The sequence below is a fragment of the Acomys minous genome, assembly GCF_964271855.1.
Source record: "Acomys minous genome assembly, chromosome: 14".
NCBI classification, from domain to species: domain Eukaryota; kingdom Metazoa; phylum Chordata; class Mammalia; order Rodentia; family Muridae; genus Acomys; species Acomys minous.
Window position 1 is genome coordinate 76,529,227 of NC_140496.1, and position 16,364 is coordinate 76,545,590.

At 40.6% G+C, this 16,364-nt stretch overlaps 1 long non-coding RNA gene across 2 annotated transcripts in view; it reads right to left on the reverse strand.

Annotated features, from left to right (window-relative positions):
* Positions 1–11,864: 11,864 nt before the first annotated feature.
* The window catches only part of LOC311582691, a 34,054-nt gene continuing 29,554 nt past the window's right edge, over positions 11,865–16,364 (reverse strand). For both annotated transcript variants that reach the window (XR_014774194.1, XR_014774195.1), the window contains 2 exons: positions 14,442–14,657; positions 11,865–12,290 (listed from right to left, as the gene is read on the reverse strand). This is a non-coding gene — a long non-coding RNA (uncharacterized lncRNA). The remainder of the gene's footprint in view (positions 12,291–14,441; positions 14,658–16,364) is intronic.

Here is a 16,364-nt window from a genome sequence, read left to right on the forward strand (position 1 = left end):
ACAACACACACACGTACTAATAAATGTAATTTAAAAATTTTTAAATAAAATATCCAGAATTGAACTGCATTTATTTAATACCAAAGCTACAATCTCTCTCTCCCTTTCTCTCCCCCCCCCCCCCCCGGTGTGTGTGCATGTGTGTGTGTGCGCGCGCATGCTCCCACACAAGTATGCTATTTAAACCATGTGAACATTCATTTCAGAAGTGACCATTTATGCCGAGAAAGGCGATACCAAATACAGAATCGGAAACAAAAGAATAACATCCCTGCTGTTTGTCCTTAACAATTAAGCAGATGGAACCTGGAGAGCCATTCTTCATTATACAAACTTTACCTTCCTAAAGTCTGTTAAGTGTCCCTGTCCTGAGAATAAAAGCAAAAAGTGGAGCACAGAATGCTAGATGCATGGTTTGGTGTTAACCTAGAGCTATTGGGGTGATCCTATAGTAGCAGTGAATTTTGAGTACTGTATTATTTGTTTACTATTACACAGCTGAATCACAATCTCTAAGATGTTCAAAAGGTAGCAAAAGCCCCCCCCCCCCCCGCATAAGTGTTAACATCCTTTATGTGTCACGTACAACATCTAACAGGAAGCTGAGCTACAGACTTAGCTCAGCTTAAGGAATGGAAATACATTTAGAAAACCTGGTTGTGAGCCGAATGTTTTCCCTGTCAAGTTTTTCTGTTCAAGATTTTATCCCGTTAATCCGTGTCATTGAGGACAGTGCCAGCTTTTGTTATATTTCCAGATCATTCCAGAAGGCCACATCAGTTATTATTTATCTGATCGAATGATGGAGAGGAAATCAGACTTTATTTGAAAAATAGGCTTTGCTGTGTTTAGTGATTGCTGGAAATTCATGCTAAGGTGTAGGTTAGAAAAGGAGAGGTGAGAAGAGAGGAGGGAGGGAAAAAAAGAGAGGAGAGGAGAGGAGAGAGGAAAGGAGAGGGGGAGGTGTGTTCTCACACATGTGGGTGGGTGAGCATCTTCAGAAAGCCCCTCAGCTGCTCTAGAGGAGCTGCAGCCTGTACCATGGAAACAGTGGTTACCATGGAAAGCAAGCGTTATTGTGACGAGCTAAAGAAAAGCCTTATGTAAAATCATCTTCCCATGTAACCTTACAGTTTCCAGCGTTTTAAAAAATGACAGGATTAGAGCATGGTCCTCTGGGGAGTCTCAGGCCTCTCAGTGATCTTCCACAACAATCTAGAAATCGAGATGATAAACTGCCGGCCAGTGTGTACCTTGCTAAAGGGCTTGACAAGCAGTTAGGTGGAGAAATTGCCCCCATCGTTTATCTATGGACTACACAGCACACTATTAAATATTTTTCTGTTAAAACCTACAAAGTATTACAAATGAAGAGAAAACATGGATAAAATTAACTTAAAGCGAATGGTTCCCGACTTACTGAAATCAGAGTTGATGGTTTCATCTGAGTTATCTGTTAATAGGCTTTCGTGGGGCCCTGTGTTGCCATAATCTCCAAAGCACTGGACAAACCAGTACATTTGTTTATCTTTATCACTCTTTGCTTACTAAAGAACTTGCTTTTATTAAAGAGATCAATCACCAGCCAGCTCACAGTTTAATAGCTTGTGCGGTGCATACAATATGGGGTGGGGGAGGGAAAAAAATAAGAGTAAAAGGTGAGAGACCTGTTTTAAGCAAGGCCTCTAAAGCATTGAAAAAGCAATAAAATAAGCTTTCAATATTATGTATGATGCTAAAGGTATAAATGTGCATACATATGTATGAATCACAGGCAGAAAACGCACTTCTGAAATTAGTAACGCAAAGTATTTTTAAATACGAAAGTGGATTGGTGCCTTCACTCAATTTTCCTCCGGTCACTTTAATGAACAGTCAAGTGATACTAAATGGAGAGACGAAGGGAAAGTACATTACGTGTCTCACACGTGCCTTTCTCTCACCTACTTACATGGGAAAATCAGATATGTCTGCCTCATAGCCCAGCCATGAAGCCCACCACGTGCCTAGGCCAAGCTCAGTAGTTACTCCACAGCCCCTCATCAGTTTGGCTCCCAAAACCCCTCCCCTGTCCCCAATCTCTCACTGCCAGAACACGATATCATATTTTATCTCATCTTGTGGGATTAAAAATATTGATTGAAAATTTCACTGTAAGCTTTTCTTTAAAAGACACTTTCTTCCAACCTTTTCTTTCTACTCTGGTACGAGTCAGCTATTTTTCTTGCCAAAATGCAGGAAAGCAATTAGGCTCAAGGGTTTTATAAGCTGCACCAGTTCAGGGCAAATCTATTGAACTTTGCTGAGAAATTCTTGTACATGCACTGTGAAAATTTTGATGGTTTTATCCTCTTTCTTGATAACGACTTAGTTTCAGAAACCTGTGCAACCTGCGTGCCACCTGCTTTCCAAAGGAGGCCATCCAATTAAAGCGTCGCAGCGTTAAAGGGAAAAGCGCCGAACGTACTCTGCAAACGGCGGCTGCCGCTTCAAGTACACGCTGGGCAGAATGGAGCTAACATGCAAATGACATTTCGCCGAAGTGGTGACAGTTAGTGGAAAACACTGAGGCAATGTGTGTGCCTCCCGGTTTCTCAAGTACCACAAGAGGAAGAGACAGATCCTCGTCGATCAGCTGTCCCTGTCACAGGTGAGCACAACCACGTTTCAGAGAGAACATATGGCTGTGTTTATAGCCATCAGGCAGCTTTTTCACAGAGCTACGACACCATGTGTCCACCAACTAGCCTTCCTGGTTGCAGCTAATTAGAGAGATGAGAACCATTTTAAAAATAGTACTAAGGCATAGGGTTGCCCAAAGTCCCCTAGCCTATTTTTAAGAATTGATAACTAGGTTGACTGATATAAAATTATGAGAAACCGGAAGTGGACATTTTGCCCAAGCCTTTCTCTAAGAAGGGTGACCTAATACAACTGTTCTGCAAATGAAATAAAGACATATAAATGACATAAACGCTAAGAAATGAAATCAACACAAAGCATTAGGCAACATTTTACCCGGGAAACCTGCAGAGATAAGAAATTATTTGGAAATCCCTAAAGCAGATTTTTAGAGAAAATTTTCTAAAATGTTTCAGAAAAATGTCACTACAAATCACTGTACGGTGAGCAAACTCAAGATGTTCTAAACTCAGTAAGTCATATAGAGACTTGAGTCCTCATACACAGACCTGTAATCACAGCTTCCAGGGAGACGGAACCATGGAGGATTGCAAATTCAAAGCCAGATTGAACAATAGAATGAGTTTGAGGCCAGCCTAGGTAACTTAGTGAAACTCAAAACACAAGTAATAATGATCTGTAGATGTAACTCAGTGATAGGGTGTTTGGCCAGTATGGGAGAGCTTCTGGGTTCAGTACTGCAAAAATAAACCTATGCACAGGCCTGTTAAGCTTTCCTGGACATGTGCTTTAGTCCACCTTGTGACCCAACAGGATTCTTTTTCTTCTTTTCAATGCCTAAGTAAAATACAAGAAGTGTAAGTCACAGGCTGTCTTCCCCACTATAGCAAAAGATCTGAGATTTCCAGCACTTCCCTTTCTGAGTTTCCAAATTTTCTTTCACAAGCCTCTAGGAAAAATATTAATAATAAAGACTTGGCTATAGATGATCCTATGGAGAGTGCACCAAGGCTTCCTCCCAGTTCAAACCTCAGTTCATAATTCCCTCCTTTGTACAGTTTGCAGTGTTCATTACCAATAGGCAGCTCTCAGTGTGCGATTGCCTGTGTGTGCGCGTACCATCTCTTAGAGACACTTCTTCCTTCAGGCTCTTTGAAAGTCTGAGGACACGCACATTGGTAATTGTGTCATTTTTCCCCCTCTATTTCTCTGCTTTGCTGAAGCCAGACTATAATGACATTAGATAGGTCGCACGATGGCGATTTAATGGCCTGAACTCAATCCACAGGTACATCACTGTGGTCGCCGTGGGATCTGTTCTCATTGCAGTGGCATGACAGAAAATACCAGCAGAGGCTGAATGGATGGCTCACTAAAGGGATGGAGACAGTGTATCTGTGAGCATGGAGGATGCTGACCCCGATACCCCAGGATCAGCCCAGAAGCCATGAAGTTATTCGGCTGCCCCATCTCTGACTCCCACATCACAGTTAACACAGAGCCTTCCTCAAGAGCATCAACTGTGCCCTGTGCACGGCCTTGAGAATACCATGGACAGGCACAGCACACGCAGACAAGCTCTACCTGTGGCTTATGCTTCTTAGAATTAGGAAATAACCTTTAAGTTATTTTTAAAGACACAAAAACATATGCACTGAGGAGCGACAGATGTGGTTCAGTAAAGTACTTACTGTAAAAGCAAGGAACAGAGTCTGGACTCAGGAGCCCATGTAACAAAGCCAAACTTAGTGATACACTTCTAATTCTGGCACTGCAGAGACAGAGACAGATGGAGCCCTGAGACTCACTGAGCAGATGGCTTAGCCTCACAGGCAACCTCCAGGCCAATGGAAAACTCTGTCTCAAACTGAGTGAGATGGATGGCACATGAGGAATGAAATTGTAAGTTTACCTGTGGCCTCAGACAGGCCAGCACAGCCTCCCCCCCGACACACACAGGAACATACACACACCCTGGAAGAAGCTTGAAGATTAAATTAAGGAATTCTCCAGGCATCTTGAAAGACAAGGCCATAGATAGAGTAAAGCATTAAGATGTTTATAAAATTAGCTGCCGTAATGGCTGGCCTTGGTTATCAACCTGACATTTGGAATCAAATAAAAACCGAGCTGCTGGATACGCCTTGGGGGATTTTCTTGATGGGACCATCTGAAGTTGGAAGACCTTTTTGTGGCAGCCCATGTAAAAGAAGGAAGCTTTTGTTCTTTGCCTGCTTGCCCTTACTCTAGCTGACAAGTTCCTCTCTCCTGCTGCTGAGGCATCTCTTCTTCCCTGATATTATAACTTGCTTCTTCAGGAGTTCCAGCATAGACCAAAGTGAGCTCAGATAGCCAGCTTCACAGACTAAATTTCTTCCATATTCTTGGCTTTGCTATGGATAGACAGCCATTGTTGGGCTAGCCAGACTACAGCCTATGAGCCTAAAAGCCACTCTAAAATCATCTTCTTTTAACATATGTAGTTGTATTTATATTTGTATAATTTACATATATAAACATATGTCTCTTCTAGAGAATTCTGAATAATGCAGCTACACACAGTATCCACAGTCCTGGTTACCATTTCTATTTTCAGGAGGTTTTATAGCGTGGCACTCTAGATGTTTAAGAAATAAAATAATGCTGTCATCAAATCCAAAGATAACATGCTTATATCTATAACCGTGCATTTTACATTGTATGTAAACATATTTTACTAGATATAAAATGTGGAAATATATTAATTTGTAGAAGGATATCATATAACTATCAGTAGGTGTTATCATTGTTGTATTAATTTTTTTGTTGCAATCAACTCAAAAGCAGTGATAAAATATGGTCCATATAAGGTCAAATAATTCTGTTATATATTATTCTGAGCTTTATCACTCTAACAAGAGTTGAATAACTGACAGAGACACTATATCAATCTACTTATTTTTTAAATGTCATTTGATTCAAAAGGAATGCCGCCAATTCTTAGAAAATGAAGCTCTGTGATCTAGTCAATGGAAAAGCTATAATTATATTTCCCTCGGGGAAATCTGTGGTGTACCCTTGCATAAAAACCTTTGAGAAGACTTCTATACAGGAAACCTATGTAGATTTATTTCTCAGCCTTACTTGGCCAATTTTTTTCTTTATCAAAATGTATTAATGAATAAGACCAATGCACCGAATTTGCCTTGTGCCTTGAGTGGTACAGTGAACTTCAAACGTTTCCCTCTGCAGCCCCCTTGTGTTCATCTTAGCCCTGCACTACAGTGATAAGCAATGAGGGGAAGAATTCCTGGAGGTCTGTTCACTTCCAAAACAAACAAACAAACAAACAAAAAAGCCGTAATATTTCCTTTTCATGACTGCCTGCTATAAATGTGATTCCAAATATTCCCCAAAGTTTCATTTGGTAAAGAATTGGTTGCCATCCTGTGGTGATGTTGGGAGGTAGTAGAGTCATTAAGAACTGAGAACCAAAGGGAGGAAGTTAGGTCATTGGGTTCTGTCCTTAAAGGAGATGCTAGCAAACTGGTTTCTTCCTGCCTCACCTGTCCTTGCTTCCCACCCACTGTGAGATAAGCAGCTTTGCTCCACCCCACTCTCCCCAAACAATTTTCTGTCTCACCACATGTCCCAAAGAAACAGAGCCAAATGACAATGAATTGAAACCAGTGAAAGGAAAGCCAAAGCAAGTCTTTCTTCTTTTTAAGTTGTTTATCTTAGATCTTTTGCCATTGTACTAGGTTCTGGTACAATGTTCTAGGAACTACTAGATCATTAACTAACATATTGCTTTGCCCTCCACCTTTCCTCCTGGCTATAAGACATACTATAATAGCTACTTTGTGATGATAAGGTCAATGAATAATGGCTTTGCCTTTTTAGTGTGGTAGGGAAGAAAAGTGGTAATAATTGGTTTTCAATTGAATCACTAAGACAGCACGTTGATTCTGAACTATATCTTCTTGGATTTATTATTGTATTCAATGAACAAGATGCTTTCTGTTTATGGCAGGGTGGTACTAAATCAAGTACTTCCTGGACTTCAGAGAGTATACAAGTATCTGGGGATTTTTTTTAAAAAATGGGAATTCTGATTAAGTAGATCTGGGCTGGGACCCGGCTCTCAAAAAGGTAATGCTGGTGGATGAGTAAGCTAATAGCTTTCTGGTATTGAAACAAAAACACCACCACATGCCATTAAACCCCTAAAATTCATCTTCTAGGGGACAAATTCTATCCCTGTCTATTATTCAACCCTTTTTAGGTGTCAAAATATAATAGTAATAATATATGATGGATTTATTTGGCTCTCTGTGGACCAGATTTTTCCAGGATTGGGGTGGTGGTGGTGCATAACTTGTTAACTACTGTCCATGAGTTAATTCTGACAAAAATTCTCTTTATTGTCAAGAATCATTTTGAAAGTGGGATTCACTTGCTATGGCATTCATATCTGCACTGCCTCCTCACCCTGTCTTTCAAAGCATACATTTCTCATTATGGCCCATGAGGCTGTGTCAAAGCTACAGTAAACCATAATACATAAAGAAGCAACAATCTCCACAGATGTCCCTGCACTGAGGAACCACAAATGGGAATGATATTATTCTTTAACATTCATATGATCTAAATTCTTTAAGAATCTATTGAACCTTGTATACATACCTATGGAGTTTAAGGTTAAAATGGGCCAATTATCTTGGCTCCACATTCTCCAGAAGTAAGTGCTGAACTAGATGGGATTAAACTTGAGTATCCAGGACTTGGTGCATAAATCTGTAAAATAGATCTACTCTTTTGTAAAGAAATGGATGGAACTAGAAATGATCATCCTGAGTGAAGTAACCCAGACCCAGAAAGACATGCATGCTAAAAATACTCACTTATAAATGGTTATTAACCCACCATAGGTGTCCTCTGAGATACTCCACTCAGAAAGGGATTGCAAAAGATGCTGGGACTCATTGTTGGACTCCAGGTGGAGCTCTGGGAGTGATATGGAAGAATGGAGGGATGGAAGAACCCAGAGGGTTCAGGAGCCCCACAAGGAGACCCTCTAGGAAGGCCTGCACAAACTGTTACACCAACCAAAGACAATGCATGCATCAAACCTAGACCTCCTGTTCAGATCTAGCCAATGGACAGCTCAATTGCCACAGTTGTAGGGAAAGCAGGGACTGCCTCTGACATGAACTATGTGTTCTCTGTATGATCACTTCCTCTTGGTGGGGAGGCCAGGCAGGCACACAGAGGAAAGGGATGCAGACTATCTGGATGAGACTTGCTATGCTGTAGCCATATGGTGAGGAAGGAGGTCCCCTTCTGTCAGAGGTCTAGGAGAGGGGAATAGGGTGGAAAAGGGAGGAAGGGTGGGAACAGGAAGATACAATAGAGGGGATAACATTCAGGATGTAATCTGAATAAATTATAATAAACTACAATTTTAAAAGAAGAAAATGTCTTTCTGAAAAGAGCATGGACTCCTCCTTAGCAACATGCCTTTCCCTGGACATCCATAGCCTAGCAATAGAAAAAGCCAGGTTTGCATTTCCAAACTTGCCTACTGCCTGGTTTTAAGGAGCAAACTCAGCCACTTTGTTCTGATCATGACTCTCCCAGGTGTTGACAAATTTCCCTTCTCTGTAGAGACATGATCCCAGAAAATGGCTTGCTTGACCCTTTCGTTAAAATATGGAACCTTCTGACATGTGTGAGGTTTGAAAGCTACCCATGTCTTACATGTTTTTACCTTTCTACAATAAGAAAGGGTTTGTTATACCATAGGGTGTATGAATTTGATCAAGTATTTCGTGCATTGTTTTTTAGTTAAACAAAAAACATTGAGAGTTTTAAGAGGAAATGGAAATTAGGGAAAGCTTACATGTCTACAGAGGTTTCTTTCCTTTGAATTAATCAGTGCTAAAGAAAGAATACTAGCATTAGATGTTAAATGCTCTCATCAAACACAAGCTAACTTTTAAGTACTTTGACCTGCAAAAGAGTTCAGGGGCCAGCCTGCAGTAAACTGTGTTCTGTCCTTGACTGCACACTCATATCTAGGATCTGCCAGGCAGCTTTTAGCACAAGTACTGCTTATACCTTCTGTGCTTCTCAGCACTCATATGGTTGATGAGGAGCCTTTAGTTAGTCGTTAGCCAATTTCATTTTGGATTTGTGTAATAATCCTCATTCAAAGCAAAGGAACGGAGATCAAATTTGAAAAGTGATGTCCTCAAGACCAAAAAAGTCAGACCATGGGATTAAAAAAAAAAAAAAAAAGTAGTCATTGAAAAGATTTTTTTCTTTTTTTAAAAAATAATTTATTCATACTATATCCCAATTGTTATCCCCTCACTTGTATCTTCCCATTCCCACCTCCCTCCCTCTTTCACCCTATTCCCCTCCCCTAGACCTAGACAGAGGGGACCTCCTCCCCCATCATATGATCCTAGCCTATCAGGTCTCATCCAGATAGCCTGCTTCCCCTTCCTCTCAGCGCCACCAGGCCTCCCCACCAAGGGTAAGTGGTGAAATGGGAGCATCAGAATTCATGCCAGAGCAGTCCCCACTCTCCCTACAACCATGGAGAATGTGCTGTCCATTGGCTAGATCTAAATAGGAGGTCTACATTTACTGAATGCATTGTCCTTGGTTGGTACAGCAGTTTGTGCGGCCACTCTCCCTGCCCCCACCCCCCGACACACACACACTAGGTCCAGATCCGCCAGCCTAAACGGTCTTTTGTAGGGTTCCTGAGATTTTTGAATCTTCGTCATGTCAATGATTTTAATGGAATTTCTGAAAATTTCCATTTCCACTCAAGGACTCTTTCATATGACCTGGCTTAGCACTTACCCAGACAGGTAGAAGTGACACAAGGAAGAAGTCAATAGATCTGGACTCTACACTCAGGATAGGAACACTGACTCATCTCTTAGCTTCTTTGGTACTTTATCTTATCATCTACAATCTGTAAATATGTGGTAAAACGATTCATAGGAGCTTCTCCCATGCAAGCCACTTACATCCTAATTGTCGAAGCCTGAGAATTTACATGGCCTTGTGAGTTGAATCATGTACCACCAAAGAATAGATTAAAGTCCGAACCCACTTGTACCTGTGCTCGTAATGCTACTGGAAACAAGGGAAACAAGTTCCCTGCACATGTACAGAAATATGGAGTCACTGTTGTAGCCCCAGGGCCAATATGATTGGCATATATGTGGGAAATGGCTATGTCAAAGCAGAGATTCCTAAGATCATCCCTTAAGTGGAGCAATGTAGCTGTGAGCCCAAGAATGCCACTAAATAGAGATATCACCAGAGTCTAGGAAGAGTCCGGAAGGATTCTGATGCATCTCTTCAGAGTGAAGGTCTTGCTGACAGCTACATTTTAAGGCGTAAGGATTTGTGCTTTGTTACAACAGCCCTTGAAACAGAATATACCTTGTGAAAAGCTATTTTGCCAGTATGATTAAGCATAGTGAGGTGGAAAGATTATTCTTATCTATCTGGTAGACTCAGAGTAGTCACAAGGGCCCTATGAGAGGGCAAGGGCAAGGCAAGAAAATCAGAGTCATCAAGGACAGGCAATGTAACAATGAGAACAGAAAGCCTGAATCTAAGAGAAATTCACCAGGTACCCCAAAATGTATGGGTGTTAGTCCTCAAGATGGAAGGAGCCACATACAGAGGAGTGTACTAGATCTCTGTAATCTTGGAAAGACAACAAAGCATATTGGCACTCAAAGCCCAGTGGCTACATGGACTTGCCAGTTCCTTGATTCTGCCCATTAAAACTTATTTTGGACATTTTTATTTAGGCAGGGTGTCATGTAACTTAGGCTGGCCTCCAATTCACTAGATAACAACTGATAACCATTAAGTTCTCAATCTCCCTCCCTCCTCTTCCCAGGAACTGAGATTGCCTGTGTGTATCCCCACACCTGATTGAAGGTATTCTGAGAATCAAGATCAGGGCTCATTCCTGCTAGGCACTGCACCAACTGAGCTATGACCTGGCCCCATTTTGGACTCATGATTTTTGGAACTGTAATGGTAGATCTTGGTTGTCAAATCATTTGGATCCAGAAAGAACTAAAAGATTAGTTGCTGGTCACACCTATAAAGGTTATTCTTAATTAGGTTATTTGAAGTAGAAAGGCCTACTCTAAATTTGGTCAGTACCTGTGGTGCCCAGAGATGATCTGAGGGAAAGTATTGCTTTTTGTCTGCTTGCCTTCACAGTGTGCTGGCAAGTGCATCGACTCTGTTGCTGCTCCTGTGTCTGCCACTTCCATTTTCTGCTGCCAGCAGAACCCCGATTCTTCAACCTTACAAAGCAGACTAAAGATAACTGACTCTCCTGCAGGATTCCCAGAATCCTCTAGGCCTTCATTACTAGTCTAGGACTGCTGAAACATCCAGCATATACTAATTATTCAATATCAAAGCTTTCAATTAGTGAATAAATTAATGAATCAAATCACTTAAAGTGAACAGAGGCACATAGACTCAATTTTTTACCTGCCCCTTTTACAGGTGATGATCCTTTAGTAACAACTATCTGTACAGTGCTTATATTACAATGGCTTCCCTATAGCAAATACTATCTAAATGCTTTGACTTTGACTTAAAGGCTGACATGGGGACTGAAGAGATGCCTCCATGGTTAAGAGCACTTACTGCTTATGCAGAGGACCTAGGTTCAGCTCCCAGAACCTACATGGTGGCTCACCTGTAATGGCCTCTGTAGGCACTTGCATGAGGATGGCGCACATACATTCACACATAATGAAAAAATAAAATAAAATAGAGAAGAATGAAGGCTGACATCGGTTTTTTATAACATCTGAGAAGATAAACTCTTGAGGAATTACTTCTGCCAAATTGCCCTGTGGTCCTGTCTGTGAGACATTTTCTTGATTGGTGATTAGTGCTCATTGTTTTGTAGGCAGTGTCACCCCTGAGCAGATGGACATAGGCTGTGTGAAAGATAGCAGAGAAGACCAGGAGAAGCAAGCCAGCAAGCAGTGTTTCTTTTTGGTTTCTGTTTCAGTCCCTGCCTCAGTTTTCCAAATCTGGTTTCCCTAGATAATAGACTATGTAGTCCGTAAGCCAAATGGATACCTTCCTTTCCTGTTTGTTTTTAGTTAATGTTTTTATTTTTTATTTATTCTATTTAATTATTTATTTTTTTTTACCTGAGCAACAAAAAAAAAGACACAGCAAATCCTAGAAAATCCCATGTTGCTACTGGGACTAAAAAAGACAAAAGAAGGAGACAAAGTAGATAAGTTCTTCCTTGGAGGATGTACTCCCAACATCCCCGTCTTCACCTGCCGGGATTGTCTTTGAGCTCATAGGATGCAGCCAGGTTCCTTTGGGAGCAACTCCCTTTGTACGCATCAGTCTTTGTGGCTAATTTGCAGCCCGGATGCTTTGCACAGTAGGGCATTTCCTTTTTCAGGACTGGCCACAGATGTTCAAAGGATGATTCTTACTCACAAAGTACCATCTGGCATTTAGCATCTTGCTGTGGCTTGATTGCCTGATAGATCACCCCAATATGAGGTGCAACAAAACACCGAAATGGGAAGTGGTTTTGCCACACCAATGGTCCCAGTGAGATTGGAGACAGATTGTGTCTGAAAAAGAGGAGAAGGGGGAAAGGGGGAGTTAAAGTAAAACACGATCATGAAATTGATTTTCCATGAAACCAAACCTAAACAAGTATCAAAAAGACTACAAGGAAGCCATTTGAGAAGCAGAGGAAATTTAACGAGCTTCTGTTGAAAACACTCCACTGTCTTGAGGTTGTTGTTGCTAAAAACGTCAAATAGACCTTTGCAGATTGCAAATATACCCTACAGGTTTTAAGGAAAGGGGAGGCCACAAAGGCAAAGTACATGCTTTTCAATGCAGCCACATACATGGATATGACACTGGAATTTAACATTTAAATTGAGGTCTACAGCTGTAAAATCAGCTTCATAGAGCTAATCTGGAGGATTTTCTGAAATAACACATGTCAAATACCTAGTACAGGGTCTGGTACAAAATTACATTCTTAAATGGTGAGATTCTTTGATGGATCGCCATGTGGAGGTTCAGGACACCAAGTGTTCTGCTGACATGGCCGAAACCAATACAGGTGAATCTGAGTACAGAATGCTTGGATTCGTATCATAGCTCTTCCATACACTTCCTCATGACCTTGGTGAAGTTAATAATCCTCTGTGGCCTTGGCTTCCTCGTTTTCATAGAGCATGGTCAGAATTAGACAAGTGGGTGTTCACTGAACTCAGAAACAACGACTGGCACATGGCAAGCATCCACCATTCCTAGGATCTTCTCTCAGTGTGGGCTTCGTGTATAGGAAAAAAGGAATGGGTGGCATCATCGCGGCACCAAGACACAAGGGTTATCAGTGATGAGGGCATATAGTTTCCTCGGAGTGAGGGATGAGTAGTGTTCTCTGCACCACTAATGTAAGTGGTAGTGTAACTGTTCATGTGGGTTTCATCTCTTAAATCATTACCTCCTCTTGCCACAGATGTTGTTTCTAGATCTGTTTTGTAAGTGAGATATGGTTGAAAAGTATAAGTGAGCTACGTGGTCAGAATTTAAGTATAGGTAGGTACTCTTTACCTTATGCTTGATTTATAATAGGAATAAGATGATAATTCTAGGATGCAAAGCATGCCAGATTTATGTTGAACTCTTCTTTCCTGTGTATTTGCATGTGCACATGAGTATGTGGCTGTAAGGATACATCCTATTGGTGTAGAGGTCAGAGATTACCATCATTGGATATCCTTAATCACTCTCTATCATATATGTGTGTGTGTGTGTGTGTGTGTGTGTGTGTGTGTGTGTGTGTGTGTGTGTGTATTGCATGTATGTGCACATGAACATGCAGAAGATCACAGAGGCTTGGAACTGCTCCATATGGATGATGGAAACTAAACTTCATGCACCTGCAAAAACACTAAGTGCTTTTAAGTGCTGAGCTTTATCTGCAGCCCTCCACCTAATTTTTGAGACAGGGTTTCTCTCTGCATCTTGATCTCACAGATACAGCTTGATGTGCTGGCCAGGAGGGCCCAAGCATCTTCCTGTCTTATCCTCCCTGGTGTTAGGACTGCAGTCAAAGGCCAATGCGCCTGACTTTTTTTTTTTTTTTTTGCATAGATTCTGGATACCTAACTCAAGTTTGATCTAACTGAGCCATCTCCCTGGCTCATATTTTGATCTTTTCCTTTTTATTATTAATTAAGCATTTTTATTTCTTACATATACATTTATATTATTACACATATATACAATAGACTATCTATAACAAGAAGAACCATGACACAATCAGGAATTTTATACCTGTTACATTCTTAGTGTTTTGACTATTTGTATTTGACAATCTTAAAGAAAACATCTTTCCTATCTTGGTGTATCTAAAATTCTGAATGTGAATCAATCTCCATCACATCTCATCATTATCAACTTAAAACATCTATCTAGACCTAAAATAATCTTAACCCTTAAGCAACTAAGTTTCATTGTAAAACTAAGCTACCTGGTCTTCAACCCCATCAGAGACTTAAGAAGGAATAAATTTGATTGCCTGAGTATAGTTGGAGTGCAGGTTAGTAGCTTTCCAAATGAAAAGATGACAGAAACAGTTTGCTACCTGAATAGTCACCCCAAACTCTCTATAATGTTGGAGCATCTTCTTCAGCCTTCTGGCCCAATATATCTGACAAACATATTTGTGAAGCAGGAACTACTGAGGACTTGCTTACCCTGTCTTGGTAGAGTTTGACCGTTGACTTTGCCTGCATGCAAACTTGCTCTTTTTTAGGCAGAATTCTGTCTGTGGTAGAAATAAGGACGTTTTATCCAATGGCTTGTTTGCCACACTTGAAGCCATCTCCATAAGGAAGTTCTTTGATGCTCATCATCCTCTTTGAGGTAGGCTGGGTGTTGTCAGTAGTTAACCTCTCTCATTGTCAGTGAATCTTTAAAATAATAAAAACATCTTTAAAGGCCATATTCTGCATATCTCTGAGATTTTTTAAGAGCTTATCTAACTATCCTACCTTATCTTTCTATAGAATCATATCTATCTTCAGCACCTAAGATGTATATTCTTGTGATAAAAGTAGACTAGTAATTGACATGACCATGATTTGATCAACTGACCATTAACGTGTATAGCTTATTTATCCTAAACAGCCCACAATAGCACTTTCAAAGTATTGGAAGTAAACCTTCTATTATAATTGAGTTATATGGGTATAGACCTTATATTAGAGTAGAAATATATATAAGGTGTATGAAGAATAATCTTACATTTGAATTCTATACCACTGTTTCTAGAATTAAACTTATATTGAATCTATATACAAAATTCTATACCAGTAAATTAAAAATGACCTTGTGAGTGACAATTGAGGTATTATGTTGAGGAGTGGATTCATTAATCTACTTTTTGTTCTATCTTCCCTATATATTCCTATATTCCTCCTTCTTTTTTCAACCCCTATCTCCAGACCTAAGAATGTAAAATAAAGGAAAAAAGAAACATCACTGCATCTAACCTTCTTTTCTCATTAAATAAGACCAATAATAACTTGTAATCAACTTCCATTGATAATAACCTTTTCTAGCCCAGGAAAACAACCACAAACCTACCAACCCTCCCCCCTTAAAGAGAATGGGACACTGTTCTCTTAAGGTTTCTTCTGGCTGATTTGGGACAAATAGTACCTTTGTAGGGGCCCAAATAAAACTGGGGAAATGGTGGTCTAGCATTTGTGGTCCAGTTTCTAAATGTTGAGAAATTCCAGGCTTAATTAGAGTCCTGTGTGGGACAATCTGAAATGCTGGACCAATTAGGATTGGAAGCTTTCTTTGAAAGTGTCCTGGAAGCTGTCTTGTTCTGATGAGGAACAGCAATTGATGCACTTGGTGCTGAAACATGACAGATACAGGATGTCAGTGTCCAGAATGCTGAGGGGAATGCATCCTGTCAAGTCTGATCCAATGTCAGTGTCCAGTTCTTTTGTTCTGGAAATCAGCAGCACTGGTGTTTTGTAGCTCTCAGATTGGTCTTTAGGTCACTGTTCAGTCCTGGTTTTCCTGCTAATCAGACACAGTGTGCTATTGGTACTGCTATCTTGAATCCGCCCCATATTTTGATCTTTTCAACCAAATCTTTCATAGTGAGTTGGCTTTATAACTTTGGGAAGTGCCTAAGCTACTCAGTGTCCCATTTATATAATAGGGGGTTGATATTAGCTTGAGGTGAAGTAACATAGCTGGTGGTAAGAACTTAGTGCCATGATGGAGTAAGTCCTACATTGCAGAATCCAGCACATGGAAAGCCCACCAGATATGTTAACTGCTACAATAACCATTATTAGTGAAAGTCTTGAATGCCTGAAATCATTTAGTGTGCTTGCTTCCCTTCAGAATAAACAAGACCAATTTTTAATTCTCTATTGTTATCTGTGACATTATCCTAGGGCTTTTCAGGGGGGGAAAAGCAGCCTGGGGAGGGTCCTGGGGAGGGAGGGCAGACATAGTTTTGGAAGGCAGCCTTTGGTCCTGCAGGGAGGGACAATGCCTAACTCATTTAAGCACCTTATTTTGGGGTGGGTTTGATAAGTCAAATGGTAGTAGGTCAACATCAAAATGACTGCAGCTGACAATGTGCTGACAAG